The sequence below is a fragment of the Mandrillus leucophaeus genome, unplaced genomic scaffold, assembly GCF_000951045.1.
Source record: "Mandrillus leucophaeus isolate KB7577 unplaced genomic scaffold, Mleu.le_1.0 Scaffold710, whole genome shotgun sequence".
Taxonomy (NCBI): domain Eukaryota; kingdom Metazoa; phylum Chordata; class Mammalia; order Primates; family Cercopithecidae; genus Mandrillus; species Mandrillus leucophaeus.
The window spans coordinates 1,595,372-1,612,258 of NW_012107698.1; positions in this window are offsets into that span (position 1 = coordinate 1,595,372).

Here is a 16,887-nt window from a genome sequence, read left to right on the forward strand (position 1 = left end):
GCAATTCTTAAAAAAAAGGCAAGTGTTTAGGTTTAATAATGTGAAAGTGATTTGTTAACTATTAAGAATTAAGAGTATTCCTATTTCCCAAGGTACACTTATCACCCCAAACAGAGCTCCAGAATGGAAAAATACTTTTTCTCTTCTCAGAATCGTAGTTCATCTGGCTTCAAACCAAAGTCACTTGGTGAGTAAGAGGAAGAGCTTGTCTTGGCTAGTCCATACCGGCTTTGACCACACCGCCTTGCAGGCTGTCACTCAAAACAGTGGCTGTCAAAGGAGGTCACAGATTCATCCAAATGGCTTTTAATAATTTGGCATTACTTTCATGTGAATAATTTATAATCCCCAAAGTATGAGACTGTTATTTATGGTTAGTAGCTGTGAAATAATGAGGCACATGGTTTTAAGGCTGTTTTTATTACCAAGTGGAGTGTGTACAGTTGAACGGAGTTAAAGGGAAGTGGAAGTGGATTTTTTTTCTTTTTAAAGATTATATCAGAGGCAGAAATGATATATCACAGATGAGAATAATACTGGCTGTCTCTTCAAATTTATCCATTACAAACACCATACCATTTCTTTGAAATGGGAGCTTACAGCAGCATTCTGGCAGTTTCTTGAAGTTGGTTGTTTTCACTCTCTGAGGAAATAAAAAACCGACTTGTTTGGTCTTCGAGTTTTGGTTCCTACTGGGAATAAGACAATTAAGTATCGCTTTTTATTTTCATTTTGGGTTTAAAGAATAAAAACTATTTTGTCTGTGTAAAAACTTGGACAAAGTAGATGTGTATAAAGAAAAAAGTTACCTGTTATCTCACCAAACAATTTTAACAAAAATAGGATCATAATGTATAATTATTTTATCCTGTTACTTTTGGTCATTTCACACATTATTAAATAGGTTTTGAAAATGTTATTTTTAATGATTGCAAAATATTCCACTGTATAGATGTTATATAATTTATTTCTTATTATTTAATAATTTAGATTTTCCATTTTTTTATTGTTATGAATAACTCTGTGATGATAATTTTTTAACAGAAATCTTTACCTACATTTCTGATTATTTTCTCTTGATAGATTTCCAGGAGAGCAGTTATTGGGCCAAATAGTAAGAATCTTTTAAATCTCTTGATACATATCACCAAAATACATTCTAGAGAGTTTATAACAATTTAGAAGAGAGAATGGTCATGAGCTTTGAAAAATTTAGCAAAGTTGATAGATTTAAAAAAGATGCACCATTATTTTAACTTGCAGTTTGTGATTACTAGTAAGCAATTTTAATGTCTATTAGTCATTTATATTCACTTTTTGAAAAGTGGCTGTTAGCACCGTTTGCCTGTTTTATTGTTTTGTGCAATTAGCACCTTCCTTCCTATTTGTAACAGCTCTTTATATATTAAAAGATATACACTTCATTTCACATTTTAAATGTATTCATTTTGTAATTGAAGAGAACCATGTAAGTTCTATAACTATCTCATTACATAATGATGGGTGGATGCCAAATCTCGAGTATGAAAGTGTGGTTTATAAAATTTTATAATTAGCTATTTATGCTCAACACCTTTAGTTTATTTAATTGATAGACATTTATTAGTTTTTACTATTAGTCATAGTTATATATACATATGTAACTATATATAACTGCATATATATGTTTATAGCAAATATATGTAATTAAGATATATATCTGTCTATCTCATAACTTTTACCTATTACAGACAAATAAAAGATCATCTTCCTATAACCACAAACTTTCCTACCAATAACTGGAGACTCGGTTCAACATCTGCCTGTAAGGAAACAAAGGTGTTTAAGATGGCTATCACTTCTCAAGCATTCACAATCTAGTGGGAGAGTTGGAGGTGTGCACAGTTAGCTTTCACGTGTGGCAGAATTTGATAAGCACAGCTACAGAATCATAAAGAGAATGAAACAGGCTTATCTAGGAAAGAGAGATTAAACCTGACTAAGGCAGCCCCTTTTTGAACAAGGAGTTTTGAAGTATTTCTTACATAATAGATAATTTGTAGCCTGGTTTTGACTCTTTTAAGCCTGGCCTTGCCCTCACTATGCATGTAGGTCTTTGACAGGAAGAAATGAGACCAACAGCAGGAGTGAGGATTGTGGACTGAAGGGAAGAGTGGAAGAAGAAGGATGTTCCAGGTAGAGGGACAGCTGGAATGTGGAGGGATGGCTTAGGAAATTGCAAGTATGGCAGTGCATATGGAGTGAAGGTGGAGGGCCTGGAGTGGGGACTAGTAAACTGGTGAGGCAGGTAAGGACCAAATGTCAGGCATCTCCGAATGCCACGCTGACAAGAAATCATGTTGCAAGCAAGTCTTTTTGTGTTTTGGAGAAGGTGAACGTCATGATCCAGGCTGTTTGAGACAACTTTGCTGTTGCAAGTATAAAGATTGAAGGGGAGGACCAAAGAGGAAATAGAGAGCCCAGCAGGGAGGTGAATAGTGAGTGGGGTAACTAGCAGCGGGTCAGTGGAAAGGAGAGAATGGATCTGACTGTTTGGAGGCAGACTTGCTAGGATTTGACACCTAATTGGATATGGTGAGGACGAAGGGAAAGAGAGGGAGAAAGAGGAGTCCAAGATAAAATTGAGGTTGAGAACCTGAGCAGTTCAGGCAGTCCAGCTTAGATCCCCATCCTGGGGAAGGATATTCCAGGGGAACCAATCCTGGGGAGTGAGTTTTCTTGAGTATGGCTCAAGAGGTATAACATCGTGTGGCGGACTGGGATCAAGGATTCTGGTTTTGTTCTCAGACGAAGAACCCCTCCTTCTTCACCTCTGGCAGGGGCATTACAGCACATTGGAGACTCTGGAGAGACTGGCTGGAGCTTTCTCACAATTACTTGTCCAAAACATATCAGACACCTGTCAGACACTGGACAGGTGCCTCAGCCCTTTACAGCCTCAACATCCTCATCTGAATTTATTTCCTTGTGCGGTTTAAGAACTAAGTGAAATAATGACTGCAAATGCTTTGCGGTGTGACTGGGAAATAGTAAGTGCTCAGTAAATGCTAGCTCTTTAGTTGATAGTGGTAAGCATTTTGGTGCTACTTTTGAGAAATAAAAATAGCAATATCTCCATGTTAAGTTCAAGCACTGAACATACGATAACATTGAAACAAAATCAGAGGGCTGCAAATCCATAAGGTAGAGAACATCTGATCTAGAAGTAAGGGATAGAACCCTAAGCTATACTATGTTCATTAAAAGGAAATACTTTTTAAAAAGACTACATTTGATTTTTTTTTTGTTCATGAAGGGAAGGCTTTTGATCATCTAAAATGTCTTTCTGTATTAAATTAAACTAACCAACAGTGATTATAACTACGTGATCTCAAACAGCAATTCAGTAAATGTACATAGCACCTGGTCTGTGGGAGATTGATTGATCTGATAAAAAGTCTGTGTATGCACCCTAAGCTTCCTTGAAACAAGGCCCAGAAAGATGAAAGGCAAAAGATGTGAAAGTTTTTATGAAGGCAGTCATGGCCACTTGACTATAATTTCAAGGCTTGCCCCTTTCATATCAATATCCAATTTTATGATGAATTTTTATTTTCTTATTTTTTAACATTTCCACTAAGCTTTCTTTTTTTAACATCTGACTCTTTTAGGAAGGTAGGAAATAAAGAACAAATTTGTTTGATTTCTTGGCAATTTATTTTACATTCAAAGCTGTCGAAGTTTTTTCACATTTGAGACATGGTCCTTGTTTCTACCACCATATTTAAAGTATTTGTGGATTTGATCATCAAAAAACAAAACATTAATGGATAATAACACATTGAACAAAACAAAAATTCATCAGTCTATATTAATAATAAATAAACAAATAAATGAGGGGAGGAGGAGAAAGCTCTTTCTTACAGAAGAAATCAAACTAATAAATGTAGACAAAATGAGGACTGATGAAGTCAAAAAAAAAAAAAAAAAAAACACCATTTTGTAATCACCAGGAAAGGATCATTAATAGATGCTAAAAGTAGTGGGTAAAAATTTGACAAGGAACAGTTTTCAAAGTTTCAAAGGATAGTTTCAAAATATCTCCCCAAATTATTTATCAATTAGTTAAAGAAAAATGATAACATTACACTGAAACACCTGGCAGATGCCACCTTTACCAAGTGATCAAAGTGAGCATCACCATTCATGGGATAACCAATATTATAAGCCTCCTGATATGGTCTCATGGGAAGGGCACAGTATCATTTTTATGCCTTTCCTGCTAAGAAAATGTATAACCTGAATTTCATCTGCTTACTAGAAAACACCAGACAAATCCAAGTTGAGGGGTATACTACAACATAATCGGCCTGTTATTTTGTAAAAATGTCAAGATCAGGGAAAGACAAAGAAAGCCTGAGCAACCGATTTGGATTAAATGAGACTAAAGATACATGACAACTAAATGCAACGTGTGATCCTGGTTTGGATCCTGAAGAAAAGGGAGAAAATTACTATAAAAGACGTTATTCAGACAATTGGTGAAACTGGAATATGGCATGAAGACAATAGTATTGTATCAATGTTCCCAATTTTGAAAATTTTACTGTGGTTATGTATGATAACATTCTCGTTTGTGTAAAATATACACTGAAGTTTTAACAAGTAAAGAAGAATTATGTATACAACTTACTCTCAAATGATTTAGAAAGAATATGTGTATATATCTGTATGTATGTATGTGTATACATACACACACACAGTGAAGCAGGGAGAAGGAAATGCAGCTTACTCAAATTAACAGCCCATTTCTCAGAAGAGAGTGATTTACCACTCTTAAAAGGAAAACATTATTTAAGCAACAAGAAGAATGTGAAGAAAGATTGTCATTATCTTCTCTCTGATTCTCATTGGCTGAGTGTACTTGTGTGAAAATGTAGGCATAGGTAGGCAGTCACCTTGCCATTGGTTTTGGGACTGTCTTTGGCTAAATGATTGGATAGCTATTTAAGGGGGTGACAATTTTTCCCTTTCGGGAAAATCAGAATGTAACTTCTTTTCACATAAGTGTTTCTTGAACACTTAGCTTTGGACAGGTGTGCTTTGGACATGTGTGCTTTGGACATGTGTGCTTTTATAGTTTGTTTGTTATTAAAACTATAAAATTAGACTTCCAAATTTGAAGTCCTCAATTTTTTTTGGTGGGGGGGCAGGAGGAATTTCACTTAGCTTGCTTGATCATAATTGTTTATTGGTCATTCAACTAGTTATACTCCTCAGTAGAAGGAAGCTGTCAAAAAACTTCGATCTCATTTTTTTTTTCACCTTGATCTTTGACTGTTAATTGCTAAATGTGGTAGGAAAATAGGGGTTGGAAACCCATCCCAACAGATTTCATAATTGAAAGTTTGTGTTTTATATTACCAGTATTATTGGAGAGATTGCACTTCAAAAACTCTGAAGTCGAATGAGATGTTATAATACATCAAAAGACAAAACCAGTTCAGAAATTTCTTCTGTGGCATCATCAAAAGAGCATGGTCTTGGGGATAGAAGACTTTGGCTTCAGTTCCAGCTTGATCACCAATTGTGTCCTTGGACAAACTACTTAGTCATGCTTCCCTTAATCATCCAAAATATCTCAAATCTATTCTGCAGGAGGGTAGTAAGCATTAAATGTAAGAAGGTATCTGAAAAGTACATCACATAGATTTGACCTAGAGCAGGGACCCAGTAAATGCTTTGTCTTTGTTAATGCTTTCATTCAACAATTTTTTTTTTTTTTTCACAGCTGAACAAGCCAAAGACCCTGCACTCATGGTCTTGCCCATTGAATGATGGGCACACCCTGGCTACCCAAGCAAGCTGTTTGATCCAGACGGTGGACATTTAAAGGTGATACACAGATGTCTTTTTAGGGCTCATAATGTCTGTACAATTGGGGAGTGTTTCTAGGTTTGGACTTAATCTTCGGCGTCCCATCACCTGCCAAAATCAAGCACGGTTTACAACTTCATCTCAAAATTCAGGGACTCAGTTTAGATCTCAGAACTTTCAGAAAAAGACCAGGTGCCATGGTCTTAGGATAAAGTAAGTGGTAGGTTTTACATTTAAAGTCTAAAGTTTGAGGAATTGCAGCCAGAGAGAGAAAACTCTTTGAGACTGGTTTTAAGTACCCTTATACAAGGACTTCATGAGGCAGCCTTGGCCAAGGGTATCAGCATTTCCTAGTCTGAAGGCATTAGGAGTTAAACACATGGTAAATTATTATTCTTGGCATGTTGTACAAACATCGAACTGAACTTACATAGAAGGTATTATTTCCTATTCCTTTACTTTATTATACTGAACTTATGTAATTTACCTCTCCTTAATTTAGTAGAACATCTCCATTTTCAGAATAACCATATTGGAAATAAAAGTTCTTCAAACAAATCAGGTAAAGATACTTGCTCTTGAATCAGTTTAGATTTCATATAATGCACGTTTTTGTCATTTGTATATATCACTTGTTTTCATGACTCAGAATAACTTTATTTAAGATTTAAATTCAGCTCGCTTTTACTAATTTTTCAGCATCTTCCTGTATGTTGACTGGGGAATTTCACTGTGTGTGAATTTTGCATATATCTCCTCAAAGCAAACATTAATAGTCACATCTCCCATAAGTTAGATTAGACTATTAGGAATACTGTATACCTAATCACCTACTCACCAATTATAATAAAATCTTGATAATTGTTGTAGTCATTTTGCTAATTGGGCCTTAAATCACTTGGGCCTTAACTTCAGTCTTACAGGTATTTTGGATATTCATTTTGGCTAAAGTCATGAAATTCCTTCAGTGACTTTTTTTGTGTGTGTCAGTTTTATAGTGTTTTCCTAAATAGGTAAAATGGTATTTGCTATACTCATATATCATTTTATTCTGAGACTGAAAGCATTAGAATTCCTGTCTAGGTAGAAATTAGGATGAGACAATTTCAGTTAATCTTAGCTTGATTTAATTCTGAACTAAAGCCAGTTTCACTGTGGCCAAAGGCAGTGTTTCTAGTTTATTGTTAGTGCTTTAGCAGTTGACAATAGGAGAATGTGTTCCACTTGCTGCATCCTCCTACTGGTCTGCAGCACGAACCGTCTTTCGATGTGCAGGCCCACCGCGAGGCTCAGGGCCACGTGTGAGTGTGCATCCAGGGCTGGTTTCAAGGACGTGCGGCCTATACAGTTGAACAGGGCTCTGAGTTTGGCATAATGGTCTTTTGTTGTTTTGAAATTTGTAATAAGTTTTGAACAAGGAGATCTGCATTTTCATTTTGCACTGTACTCTCAAAATTACATAGATGCTCTTGAGTGCATCCACAGTGCCTCCGCTCACATGTACCTTTACATAACCAATTTAACCACTGTTTTGGTGTGGTGTGAGATTTTCTTTCCCTCTTTTTCTTTGGCAGATGTGTCTTCAAAAAGTGGACTTCCTTTTTTTACAATATTATATGTGGTGGGGCTTACATACCGAAGGCAGTAATATAAAGATAAAAAAAAATCACAAAATGTTTACTGGTATTAAACCTGAACATTTTGTTAGAATTGGTCAGAGTTGACACAGAGTTTAAACACAAAGTGATTAGCCTTTTGATTTTTGTGCAGCATAAAATGAGGCCTCTCTTGAGCTCCCTGTGTCCGGGCTGCTTGCTTGTTATCTGTGAAAACTATAGTTCTACGTTAAAGTTTTGAGGACATAGCATAAAAGAAAGACTAAATAATTCTTAAGGCCCTTTCAATTCTGAGATCCTATCATTCCTTTAGAAACAGACTTAAGAGCAATAGAGATTTACTTTTTCATGAAAATGATTAAGACAAATCTTACTTGAGAAACACAGTAATAGCTACCATTTATTGAGTACTTACTATGTGCCAGGCATTTAGCATAAATGTTTTTTTTCTCTGAATCTTTCAATAGCCCTATGAGAGAGGGGTATTATCTTTGCTGCTCTGATGAATAAAGGGAAGTTTGGAGAAGTTAAGTAGGGCACCCAGGACTCAAGCTGGCTGGCTGATTCCCAAGCCCTTATGCACATCCACTGCCTTCCCTGGCTTCTCATCAATTAAGTAAGCATGGGGCTAACCTTTAAGTCAAGGAGGGACTTGCCTAGGGAGTTGAATGTGAGGGTGACCTGGCTGTGACCCTGCCACCCCATTGATTGCCAGAGCCCATTAGACTGATGTGGTGGCCCGGTGTCTTCTTTCTCCCTCACCTCTGTCTACGTCAGCCTTCAAGTCTCAGGCTCATACAACAGGAATGGCATAACCCCGTTAAAGGAGCATTCATCCTCTGTAAGTCCAGGCAATGTGAACACTGCTCAGGGAGGCTTCAAGACAGGGCTTTTCTGTGACCCTGCAATGCCTCCCAAAGTGTTGACATGAACACTGCGGGAAGGTGCTTACTGGGTCTGTCTCTGCAGGTCACCTACCTCTCCTCCAATATCACTCAGGCAAACTTTTAGGGGAGTTTTAGGATTGATACTTTTAACTTGCTCCTCCACTGTTGCGCTCTCTTTCTCTCTCTCTTTTTTTTTTTCAAATAAGATACATGGAGAGTTGAGGATGGATCATCTATTTCAAAGAAAGTCCTTTGCATTTCAATTCATTGCCCATTTAATTAAAGGAATGGAGAAAATATGCTGTCATGGAAGCATTTACTCAATACATTAGAGAAATAGCTCATTCTTACATAGGAATTACCCCTGTCAAATCAATGAAGTGGGGTCACTGAGCACATAAATTCTGTTTACATAATCTTAAACCAACAGAGATAAAGAATGCATTTCCTCTTAAAAAAAAAAAGTTTGATTTAAAATTTGAAATGGGCCTAAATTGCTCTTGGTTTTGATCTGGCAAGAACCCCTCAATAAAGTTGGTATCTATCTGCTGTCCCATAAATTACTTTCAGCAATTTTGAAGGTAAAGGGAATCAAGTCTTCCTCTTTTCAAATAAAAGGAAAAAATGAGACAATGTGTGTAAAACACTCGGGGCCGCAATATGATGAATGCTCCTCAGCTGTTAGTTGATCTTCTGGTGGTGGTGGTTGCTGCTTTATTTGGACTCAGTTTCCTCACCTGTAATAGTAGAATCATAACAATGCCATTGTGTATTAGGTTTTCTCAGTCATATCATACCTGACTAAACTAATAACACAAGCCTTCAAATTCTTGAAATCTCTGATAAAATGCACAGTTCTTTTGTTTTTCCTTTAACATCTCAATTTCTTCTAGAAGTTTTGCTGGGATGCATTTTAATTTTAAAAATGAGTTTGTATTCCTAAATTAATTTATACATTTACTGTAATTTATGTCAAAACCTAAATGGGGCTTTTTAAAAAAGGCACCGAATTGAAAAATCATTCTGAGGTTCTTCTGAGGAAAAAAAAAAAAAGCCAAAACAGGAAAAATTGTTTAAGAAAAGAACAGGGTACTAATCTGGAATCACTATAAATTATAATATCTCAGTAAATTAAAACTGAAGGGTCGGCCAGGCGCTGTGGCTCACGCCTGTAATCCCAGCACTTTGGGAGGCTGAGGCGGGTGGATCACGCCGTCAGGAAATCGCGACCATCCTGGCTAATGTGGTGAAACCCCGTTTCTAGTCTCTACCAAAAATACAAAAAATTAGCTGGGCGTGTTGGCGGGCGCCTGTAGTCCCAGCTACTCGGGAGGCTGAGGCAGGAGAATGACGTGAACTCGGGAGGCGGAGCTTGCAGTGAGCCGAGATCGCGCCACTGCACTCCACCCTGCGGGGCAGAGCAAGACTCCTTCTCAAAAACAAAAACAAAAACAAAAAGCAAAAAACTGAAGGGTCTTGGCACAATAACAAACAGACAATGGGATAGATTAGAAAGTTTAAAAACAGACTCAGTTATGTCTAATAATATGACAGAACGGATATTGTCTCAAGTCAGTGGGGGAATATATCACTAAATAAATGTGTTGGGAAAATCGACTTACTCTTTTTGCAAAACATAAAGTTATATTCCTAACTCATATTTTATATAAAAATAAATTCCATGTGTATTAAAGACTTAAAAGTAAAAGATAAAATGTTCAAAACATTTAGAGGAAATTATAGGTGAAAACCATGAAATCTCAGGGTGAAGAAGAACTTTTGAAGCATGACTGAAGGCAGAAACCATGAAGGAAAGGTGGATATTGGTATATTTAAAACTGAGGCATGGAAAAATAGAGCATAAACCAAGGTAAAACACCATCAGCTGCGACAAGTGTTGCTACATATGACAAAATGTAAAGAGAAGAGCTCTTTCAAGTAAATGATAGAATGATTATCTCTCCTACAGAAAAATTTGCTAGGGCAGGAAATTCAATAAAGCAATAAAATGGCCAATAAACAATTTTAAAATGCTTCATTATTACTTCTAAAGAAAGTAATACAAATTAAAAACAAAACAAATCATATTTTATTGTGGAATTGACAATGGCCAGTATAACCAAGGAATAGGGAGAAAGGCATTATCAGACCCAAATTATTGGAGGCCATACCTTTTGTTTGGTAGATCTATTTTTTAGAAATGTACCTTAAAGAAAACAATTGGATATGTGTGCAATGTATGTATAAACATGTTTATTTTGGATTTAAAAAAGTCATAGTGATCAATTGAAAACAGCTTAAATGCTTGGCAATACAAGGGGATAGGGGATTGCTGCAGTCTTACAGTGGAATACTCTGCAAACATTTAAGAATGTTAATGTGGCTATATATTTATTGAATCGAGATATTATTATTGAGCAAAAAATAAGCAAATGTTACACAATACATAAAGTATGATACCATTATTTTTTGTAAAAAATAGATTTGTATAAACTTGGAAAGAAGTTGGGAAGAATAAGAATCTAATTATGAACAGGGATTACTCCTGGGGGTGAAATTAGATTAGGGATAATTTTTCCTTTTCTGAGTTTTCAGCATTTTAAAATAAAAATAGAAGTCTTGCTATCACCATAAAGTCAAAAGATTACAAATGTTAGCGAGGGTATGGAAGAAAGGTGAGAGGTGAAGCCGGCTGGGCTTCTAGGTGGGGTGGGGACTTGGAGAACTTTTTCTTCTAGTTAAAGGATTGTAAACACATCAATCAGCGCTCTGTGTCTAGCTAAAGGTTTGTAAATGCACCAATCAGCACTCTGTAAAAACACACCAATCAGCACTCTGTGTCTAGCTAAAGGATTGTAAATGCACCAATCAGCACTCTGTAAAAACACACCAATCAGGGCTCTGTGTCTAGTTAAACGTTTGTAAACGCACCAGTTAGCCCTCTGTAAAAACGGACTAATCAGTACTCCATAAAATGGACCAATCAGCAGGAAGTGGGCAGGGCCAAATAAGGGAATAAAAGCTGGCCACCCAGGCCAGCAGCGCAACCCAGTTGGGTCCCCTTTCGTGCATGTGGAAGCTTTGTTCTTTTGCTCTTCACAATAAATCTTGCTGCTGCTCACTCTTTGGGTCCACACTACCTTTGTGAGCTGTAACACTCACCACCAGGGTCTGTAGCTTCATTCCTGAAGTCAGTGAGACCACGATCCCACCGGGAGGAACAAACAATTCCAGATGCGCCACCTTTAAGAGCCGTAACATTCACTGCCAAGGTCTGCAGCTTCACTCCTGAAGTCAGCGAGACCACGAACCCACCAGAAGGAAGACACTCTAGACACATCTGAACATCTGAAGGAACAAACTCTGGACATACCATCTTTAAGAACTGTAACACTCACCAGGAGTGTCTGCAGCTCCATTCTTGAAGTCAGCGAGACCAAGAACCCACCAGAAGGAACCAATTCCGGACACAAAGGGAACTCTTGTTTACTGTTAGTGGGAATGTAGATTGGCACAGCAATTATGGAAAACAGTATGGCGATTTCTAGGGAAATTAAAAATAGAATTACTGTATGACCCAACAATCCCTTTGCTGGGCATATACCCGAAGGAAATGAAATCACTACCTCGTAAAGGTATCTGTACGTCCATGTTCCAATAGCCAAAACATAATAACCTCAGTATCTGTTCATGGATAAATGGATAAATGGTATTTGTGTGTATACAACAGAATATTATTTCACCTTAAAAAAAGAGATTCTTCCATTTTCTATACCATAGATGATCCTGGAGGACATTATGCTAAGTGAAATAAGTTAGACACCAAAAGAAAAATATTGCATAATTTCACCTGTATGTGAAATCTAAAAAAAGGTCAAATATATAGAATAGAGAGTAAAACAGTGGTTACCAGGGATGATATGGTGGGTGGATATCATTGTGGTAGAAAATGGGAAGATGTAAGTCAGAGAATACAAAGCAGCAGTTACATCGCATGAACAAGTCTGGAGATCTAATGTAGAACTTGAGGACTATAGTTAATACAGTTGTACTGTATTTGGGATTCCTGCTAAATGAGTAGATTTTAGCTGCTTTTGCCACACACTCACAAAAGGGGTAACTATATGAGATAATGGCTTTGTTAATTTGCTTCACTATTGTAACCATTTTACTGTTTGTATGAACTCCATAACATAAATATCACAATTAAATTTATTTAAAAAATAAAAAAGTATAACAGTAAATGCAGTAAGTTAGAAGTAACAGTCTATCTGTGACAAACCTACAACCAACATCATGCTGAAAAGGCAAAAGCTGGAAGCATTCCCCTTGAAAACTGGTACAAGACAAAGATGCTCTCTCACCACTCCTATTCAACACAGTATTGGAAGTCCTGGCCAGAGCAATCAGGCCAGACACAGAAATAAAGGACATCCAAATAGGAAGACAGGAAGTCAAACTATCCCTATTGGCAGATGACATGATCCTATACCTAGAAAATCGCATAGTCTCAGCCCAAAATCTCTATAAGCTGATAAACATCTTCAGTGAAGTATCAGGATACAAAATCGCCATACGAAAATTGAGGCAGGAGAATAGGATCTGGAGACAGGGAGACGTCAGCCTCTGATCGGTCATGGGCCAAGTCTTCATTTGCATAGGGTGTAACTTCAGCCTCTGATTGGTCACAGGTTAAGCCTTCATTTCAACCTCCAATTTGTCGTGGGCCAAGTCTTCATTTTCGTAAGGTATAACCAATAGGAAACCTCTAAGTGGTGCTTAAACCCCAGAAGATTTTGCAACCAGAGCTCTTGAGTCACTTGCTCAAGCCCACTCCCACCCTGTGTAGTGTATTTTTGCTTCAATACATCGATGCTTTCACCTTCCATTGCTTTGTTCATACGTTTCATCCAGTTTTTTGTTCAGCACACCAAGAACCTAGACAACTCATAGTCAAGACCCTCAACTGGTAACAAAATCACTAGCATTCCTGTACCCAACAACCATCAAACTGAGGCCAAGTCAGGAATGCACTCCCATTCACAGTTGCCGCAAAATGAGTAAAATACCTAGGAATACAGCTAACCAGGAAGGTGAAAGATCTCTGCAATGAGAACTACAAAACACTGCTCAAAGAAATCAGAGATGACACAAACAAATGGAAAAACATTCCATGCTCATGGATAGGAAGAATCAATATCATTAAAATGGTCATACTGCCCAAAGCAATGTACAGATTCAATGCTATTCTTATCAAATTGCCAAAGATAGTTTTCACAGAACTAGAAAAAACTATTTTAAAATTTACTGTAACCAAAAAAGAGCCCAAATAGCCAAGTCTATCCTGAGCACAAAGAACAAAGCCCGAGACATCACGTTACCACACTTCAAATGACACTACAGGGCTACAGTAACCAAAACAGCATGGTACTGGTACAAAAACAGACACATAGATCAATGAAACAGGATAGAGAGCCTAGAAATAAGGTCACACACCTATGACCATCTGATTTTCGACAAAGCTGGCAAAAACAATCATTGGGAAAAGGACTTTCTATTCAATAAAGAGTGCTGGGATAAATGGCTAGCCATATGCAATCTATTGAAAGATTGAAACTGGACCCCTTCCTTACACCTTATACAAAAATCAACTCATGATGGATCAAGGACTTAAATGTAAAACCCAAAACTATAAAAACCCTGGGACACAACCTAGACAATACCATTCTGGACATAGAAACAGGCAAAGATTTCGTGATGAAGATGCCAAAAGCAATTGCAATGAAAGCAAAAATTGACAAATGGGATCTAATTAAACTAAAGAGCTTCTGCACAGCAAAAGAAACTATCAACAGAATAAACAGACAACCTACCGAATGGGAGAAAATATATAAAAACTATGCATCTGACAAAGGTCTAATATCCAGCATCCATAAGGAACTTGAACAAATTTATAAGACAAAAACAACCTCATTAAAAAGTGCGCAAAGGACATGAACACTTTTCTAAAGAAGACATACATGCAGCCAACAAGCATATGAAAAAAAACTGAACATGACTAATCATTGCAGAAATGCAAATCAAAACCAAAATGAGATATCATCTCACACCAGTCTGAATGACTATTATGAAAAAGTCAAAAAATGACAATTGCTGGAGACATTGCAGAGAAAAAGGAAACGCTTATATACTGTTGATGGCAGTGTAAATTAGTCCAACCATTGTAGAAAGCAATGTGGAAGTTTCTAAAATACCTAAAAACAGAATTACCATTCAAACCCAGCAATCCCATTACTGGGCATGTACTAGAAGGAAGACAGATCATTCTATCATAAAGACACATGCACGAATATGTTCATTGCAGCACTATTCACAATAGCAAAGACATGGAATTAGCTTAAATGCCCATCAATGTGAGAGTATATGAAGCAAATATGCTATCAATACGTCTACACCATGGAATACTATGTAGCTATAAAAAAGAACGAGATCATGTCCTTTGCAGGAACATGGATGGAGCTGGAGTTCATTATCCTTAGTAAACTAATGCAGGAACAGAAAACCAAATATCACATGTTCTCACTTGTAATTGGGAGCTAAATAATGAGAACACATGGACACATAGAAGGGAACAACACAAACTGGGTCCTGCCAGAGGGCAGAGAGTAGAAGGAGGGAGAGGATTAGAAAAAATAACTAATGAGTAGTGGACTTAATAACTGGGTGACAAAATAATCTATACAACAAACCCCCATGACACAAGTTTACCTATATAACAAACCTGCACATGTACAGCTGAACTTAAAGTAAAAGTTATAAAAAGAAGAAACATTCCAAAATAATAAAAGTGGTTATAGTAAGGTAGTAGGATTACAAATGATTTTAAAATTCTTTCTCTATTTTATACAACCCACGTACTCAAAAATCATTATATTGTTATATTAAGAAATAATATTGGAAAGGAAGTAAGTAAAATCTATGTTTGAATACATGCACACACACAAATGAAAAGTCTGGAACATTATACATCAAATTCTTAATAGCGTTTACTTTTGGATAGTGATAACAAATGACTTATAAGTTTTTCCTTTGTTTATCTGTACTAATTTTCAAAAGTATACATGTATTACTTGTGTAGTGAATAATACAATTATTAAAGTTAAAAATTTTTCTTTTTTATGCTACTGGCAGGATCAATCAGGCAACTTTTAAAATTCTATATCACTAGATTTACCTTTGTCAGAAAGAAAAACTCACAAGCAAGCCCTACATATAAATGAAAATCTGGAACAAAAACGCAAAATGTTGTCTTAAATGGTTTTTAGAAAGGAAAATTAATCATGAAGATTTCTCAGTACTCCTTGACATAAGTTGGTGACAACACAGAGTGAAGAAGTTACTGAGCCTGGGCATTCCTGTTGCTGATGAAAATGTGAATTTTGTTTCTAGCTCATTACCTTGGTTTGCTTTCGCCAACACAGGCTCACATGTATCAACATTTGGAATTGCAAAGCAAGTGCTGATTGATGGATCTAACGGGTTTTAAAAATCTAAGATCCTGGGGACTATATAGCACAGGATTTCATCTTTGCAAACATTTCTGTGTCTTTCCATGGTGAAGCTGAGCTTCATCCAGGACCTGGGCCGTGATGCTTTTATCACAAGAGTATCTCCTTAGGCCTGGGTCCCTAATGTTATCTTTTCCTGAGATGCGTAATGTGTTTGGTCTCTGCACGTGGCCACTGAGAAGCTCTTACTTCTGTCAGAATGATTGGCATTTCAGCCAATACCAAAGTTTTAATTTTCCTTCCACTCTCAAATCAAAAGGGTAAGGGAAAACCCCCAGTTGCACTCTGAACTCTCTTAGCTCTCTGTCTCCCTTCTCTCTCTTGCTAGTTTTCACACCTCTCTTGATGCCTATAGTGTGTATATAATTACAACAAACTATCTATCAATGGTATATGCATACATTGGGTTGTCTTGTGATTCTTTTGTATTTTTCAATGTGTGCATCCTGAGCCTCCTAGAGTGTAGGAGTCACATCTTTTACTTCTCAGGATTCTGTATTCTTGTATGACAGAAGTAACCTTGTACAGAGGGACAATCATTGTTGGAGGCCCTGAATTCTAGTCTTTGCTCACCTTACCTCTCTGGGCCTCAATGTCATTCATTCCTTCTTTTTTTGAAAAATGAGTAGGACTGCATTCAGAATCACAAACTGAAAGGCTGCAGAAGCCAGGTAGGTAATATCAATGAGTAAATCAGGCCAGCTATACGATACATTTTTCTCGGAAGATTTATGGTCTTCCTGACCAATTTTCCCCACGTTTTAGGAAAATAAGAGTATTAAGAATGAGTATTTTTATAAGAAAAAAATAGTGCAGAAAAACGAATACATGGCAACTAGCACTCTGCCTCAGTATTGGATACATAGCGCATGGTGGGGACTGTGGCATATTGAAAGCTCATTACCAGTGCTGTCCTGTTAATTATTACCATACTGGAATGGAGGTCAGTGGTTTCAGGTC